Source organism: Amaranthus tricolor, chromosome 3, assembly GCF_026212465.1.
Source record: "Amaranthus tricolor cultivar Red isolate AtriRed21 chromosome 3, ASM2621246v1, whole genome shotgun sequence".
Classification (NCBI taxonomy): Eukaryota; Viridiplantae; Streptophyta; class Magnoliopsida; order Caryophyllales; family Amaranthaceae; genus Amaranthus; species Amaranthus tricolor.
In genome coordinates this window covers 27,853,322-27,859,321 of record NC_080049.1, presented here as the reverse complement: position 1 = coordinate 27,859,321, position 6,000 = coordinate 27,853,322, and positions in this window count along the sequence as shown.

The window sequence follows — 6,000 nt, the reverse complement described above, 5'->3', positions numbered from 1 at the left end:
TTTACTGTGTTAATCTTGAATTATTGCCTTTTTCATATGGTAGACAAACAATTTTTTTAATCTGCGTGATGACTTTAACTTTCAGTTTTTCTACACAGTAGTCACAAGGGAAGTGTTTTTGTTAACTTTACGCTATTTTCCGCGAACATAATGACTTTTTTTCCAAAAATTAGACGTCATGATCACCCTAATTTGCCACATATTTTGTAATGTAGTCGAAATGAGTACTTAATTTAACAAATAATTTAACATTTTATCTACTACACGAAAAAAAGTTAAAGCTCAGGATCAACACATGAATTATTGTCTACTACTTGAAAAAGCTAAAAACTCAAGCTCACCCTATGGAATTTCCCAAAATTTTATCTTTCCTCCTTACGATTTAGGATATTTAAAATCGAATATCAAATCGAATCCAACTTTTTTTAATTGCCACACACTTTTTCTATCACTCTTTCTTATTCTAATTATATGTCCCATTTGATTTAGCACTCTTTGATGCATCACTTCACTCCTAAATATCTCTAATTGTACTTGTTAAAAGTTATAAAAAGTTAATATTAATAAATTATATTGAGATAAATCAAACGACAAAATTTTACTTGACTATTTTTTAACTTAAAAATTGAAAATAAAATACAAACTAAGAGTGATCGGTGAATAGTCATAAAAATAATGAGAGATTTGATCAAAATAGAAGAGTATATTTTACCTACTTAGTACTTAGACCCATTGTAAAACTCTTACGGCTCATTTGGTAGGTGGTAATAAACGGTAATAATGAGAATGAAAAATTAGTGTAATTTTGGTTGAAAAAATCTCTTTGGTACCTTGATGGACATGCTTATCCAACTTCAATCACCTCATTTTTTCATAAAATTCATTCCACTGTATTACCATTGAGAGAGGTGATATTAGGTAGTAATGGAAATTTGTAAGTAAAAAAAATTTTTTTTTTGATCAAAGCTTCATTACCATAGGAATGATATGAAACTTTTGATTAAACTATACACTATAAATCATTCCCATTACCACTATTTACTACCACTAACCAAACGGGCCGTTATAGTCTTATTTTTCCATTTTACAAAATATTATTATAAATTTAAATCATTAAATTATTAGTAAAAAAAATATTGGTTCATTTAGACATTCATAAATTATAAGTTAAATTGTAAAATTTTCATTTTTAAAAAAGTGATAAAGAGAAAATTTCTATAAACACCGCAAACAATTGATTAGAGCAAACGTAGTAGTTTAAACTCATGTAGATAATATTTATTAACATTCATGGCAGTAGACATTCATAAATATTTAGAGTAGTGGACATTCATAAACATTATAGAGGGGCTTAATTTCAATTTTGTTTAGGATTTTGAGATTTAACATCCTTTGATTCTAAAATTAAAAAAAAAAAAAAAAAATTAGTTTAGGGTCTTAGATTTGGCCTCCTTTGTTTTTTTAATAGCTTTTATTTTTATTTTATGTGAGTGCTTTTTAAGCGAAATATAACTATTATAAAAACGGATAGTAGAAGTTTATAGTCCTTCCTTATTATAAGCATAGTTAAGTTTCTTTGCTTAAGTTAGTACCTCTGTAAAGAAGTTAATTTCTCACCTACATTTAGTAAATCTTTGTTGGTTAAAGAACATTTCTTGTATGTAAACTCCTTTGTGGTGGAATGATTTTATATAGGAGAATTAAGTAGTTTACTATAGTTATTTAGACTTAGGCCTATTAAACAGATTAGATTGCGTTGCGTTCGAGTTTAGGTCATATATAAATAGGTTAGATTTTCCTTGATCAAAACCTAATCCGTTTAGTTAATTAGTTCGAAAGTCACAACCCAGGCCTGATCATTAACTGATCAGGTGGATCTGATTTCAACTCGCTTAACCTATTTATAGTTTTTTTTTTTTTCATTTTAGGGTTTTTAACATTGATTAGATCTTATTTTTTAGGCCTCAATTTTAAACTTGTCGTTTATGAGTTGTTTTTTATATTTATTATGAAAAATAGGAAAATATTAAATGAATTAAGTTCATGTTGTACTTGTTGATTTTACTTGTAATTAACTCTTTGAATTAAATGAGTTTTATAGATTTGTTTTAGCTTTAAATTTTTCAGCTTAATCTGACCAATTAATGGGTAAAAAGTCTCAACTCAAAGCCAATTATTTCGATAGATTTAGATCACGTTAATACGTCATATCAGCTTTTGTTAAACCTACCTAAAATATGTCGGTTAGCTTTTTTGCTTTTTGCAAGAATTAAAAGTCAAACTTCAAAATTTTTTTCCATGATGGATCAATAGAGTATTTATAGTAGTATCTTTTCTTCAATAGTTCAAGAGGGTCGATAGATTCTTTTCTTTAGGTGTATGTTTAGGTGATTTGTTAACTGTCAAGGCTTCATGATGGCTTATATTTTCAAAGGCAAAGATTGAATAAAGGGGAAAGAACACTATTAGAAGATTAAAATAAAAAATAGAGATGTGAAGTTAAGGGTAAAGAATCCGTCCAAAAAAACAAGAAATAAAGGGTAAAGAACACTATTTGTAGATTAAAATAAAAAATAGAGATGTGAAATTAAAGGTAAAGAATCCGTCCAAAAAAACAAGAAATAAAGGGTAAAGAACACTATTTGTAGATTAAAATAAAAAATAGAGATGTGAAATTAAGGGTAAAGAATCCATCCAAAAAAACAAGAAATAAAAGGTAAAGAACACTATTTGTAGATTAAAATAAAAAATAGAGATGTGAAATTAAGGGTAAAGAATCCATCCAAAAAAACAAGAAATAAAGGGTAAAGAACACTATTTGTAGATTAAAATAAAGATTGGATAAAGAGTAGTAATTTTTTGGTTGGGGGAATGCATGTTAATTGCATGTGGGTAGAGCAGAATATCAGAATATGTCACTGAATACATGTTCTTATTTTTAGTGAAAGAATTGATTCTTAACTTTTTTGAAATCTATGAAACAAATTATATTAAAACAAATAAAAAATTATAAGGCCACTGGATATTGACTCCAAGCTTTATTAATTAACTTGTTTGTCCAGTTGAAGATATTGGTTGTTTAGTTGACTAAAAAAGTCAACTATTTATGAAAATATTTGATAAATTTATGTATTGATTATTGACAATTCATTAGACAAAAAAAGCTAATAGGCTTAAAAGTCATTTATTAAATTTTTTTTGTTTGACTAACCAACAAGTCAAATGTTAACCAAAAAATGTAAAAGCTAATATCTAAACACTCCCTATACCATACTACCTCACTTCCTCTATTCTTATGAAATTGCTTTATTTTTTATTTTTATTATTATCGGTTCCTTTATTTTACAATATTTTTCATTTTTGAAATTGTCTCCACCACTTTATTTAATTCATATCTTTTTTATTTTCTCTTGATTTTAATTCTACTCACATAATTTAATGGTCCATAACCATAATAATTTCTTAATACTTATATCAATCGTCAGTGTTGCACTTTTGTGTGAATAGAGGGAGCAACTACCATTCATTAATTCATTATAAATAAGAAAAATATAGTCAATAGAAAACTTATTTAATTCGTCTTATATATGTTTTATAAAATTAAATTTTCTATAAATTTTGATTATAACAATTTTAAATACTCCATATATTAAAGATGATGACAATTTTCCAACAATGCATAATGAGAAAATAAAAATGTAACAAATAATACCCCATCAAGTAGCTAAAATACTACCTATTCCTAAGAGATTATACACTTTCATAGTTGATCTTTTTAGCTTTGTATTAATATTTTTATTTTAGATGAAATCCTTACTGCTTTTTCTTATTTTTATCTATATATTTCTTTTTTTCGCGCTTTGAATCATATTCACATAATTTAGTGATTCCTACTAATATTTCAATACTTGTATTAATTATTAGTGTAACAATCTTTTGAAAACATAACGTGTGTATATACTTCTGTCATTTCATATTACTTGCAACATTATAAAATAACACATTGTTCATTTATTACCTTTAATTTGTGATTCATTTTCTAATATATAAGTTAAAATATAATTAACTGAGATCTTTTTTGAATCGTCTCGATATAAAAATTAGTAATATCAAATTTTTATAATTTTTCATCATAGATAATTAAATATATAAAAGATGAATTTAGTCCATTAAAACTGTATAAAGAGTAAATGGAGGCAAGTATTTTGTAACGAGAAAGTTATAAATAATTGAGAGTGAAGTGACGTGGCCGATTATCATTGGTTGTCGTAGCTTTACTAAGTCAGATGCTTCAACTGCAACGCATCCTTCAATGTCACGACTCACCACACCCCAAATTTATTTCTGCTACTTAAATAATGATACTATTTCTATAATTCTTGTGTTAATCAAATACTACTAATAAAATCTAAAATATTGATAACAATTACCAGCTATGGAATCATCACAAAATAATGAAAAATCATCTCTACCATTTCCAGGTTTTCAAAAGTTTGATCCTCAACAAGAGTATGTGCCCTTGCGAAGGGCTTTGAGTAGGCTACAAACACGAGCTCCTTGCCCTCTCCAGCTTAAACCATCGGTGTCCTTTAAAAGTAAGGGTACCCCTAAAGTTTTGGGATCTTCTTCTTCTTCTTCTTCGTTTTCAACGGTTGATGTTAATAATCAGAATAAAGATCCAATCCCTCTTCTTTCTCCTCTGGTTTCCCCTTCTGTTGAGAAATCTAATTTGTTTTTTAATGAGATTAATACTGCTAAATCCCATTAATTATAAGGGATTTATATTTACCAGTACTGTACTTAGTTTTATTAATTTTTATGTTATTAATTTCTTTCTTTTATTGTAGATTATGGATTTTCTTTATCGGATTCTAATAATCAAATATCAAATTTGATTGGAGTATTAATTTTTATTCGTTATATTTTTATTATTCATATTATTTATAGTTCAAGCTTATTTTATATATTGTGATTAATCTGTAAGAAAAAATATAGTCAAGTGAGATTTTGTTTAAATCGTCTAATCTCATATTTTCATAATATTAACTTTTTATAATTTTTACATGTGTATAATTCAATATAAAAATTATTAAAACAAAGCATTGAGTTGCGTAAAAAGTCAAATGTAACAAGTATATTGAAACCAAAAAAATATAATTGTTATAAATAATACTCCTTTTATTCTTTAATGAAATCCTCACAAGAAATATTTATAGGAATTAAGAAAAAATAGAATCTTTTATATCTTGTTTTTTTCTTCTTACATAGTGAAAATTTATTCTCGGTGTCTGGTGCTATCACAATGATAATGAACAACGTTAATTCTTCATGTGTTATCTTATTATTGTTATTTGTTTTACTGTTTTTTCAATGAACGCTTCTGCCGTCTGCACAACAAAATTTTTTAGTGAGATGGCCGCAAACAAAAGTTCATTTTCTTATACTTTATATTAGTTAGGTTATTTAACTCATCTATAAATCATATCATTTTATACAAACAATTTGTGTGAAAGAAAACAAAATCAATACTCCCTCTGTTTTTAAATGTTTTTCTCATTCACTTTTTTCGCAGATCCCAACGTAAACTTTAAAATTAAATAATTTAAACTGTGAGGTTTTAAAAAATCTAAAAAGTTGATATTTAGAAAGTATATATTGAGACAAATCTAACAAGATCTCACATGAATAAATTTTTCCTATAGATCGATAAGAAATCGTAGTCAAACATTGACACTTATATTTATAAATTTTATCCGAGAAAAACATATAAATTAGGAGGGAGTAGTAATTAGTAGCAGTACTCATAATATACAATTATTTGTATTGGAAAATCATGAAATTATGCTCCTATATTTATCATTGTAAAATGGTTAAGTATTAGCCCAGTGTAATCCTGAATCGTTAAAAAACGAAAATTTGAAATGTATAAGACAAATTAAAATGAACCAAATAAGATAACTTTTGATTTATTTTCAAAAGTAAGCATTAAAATCCCAAACC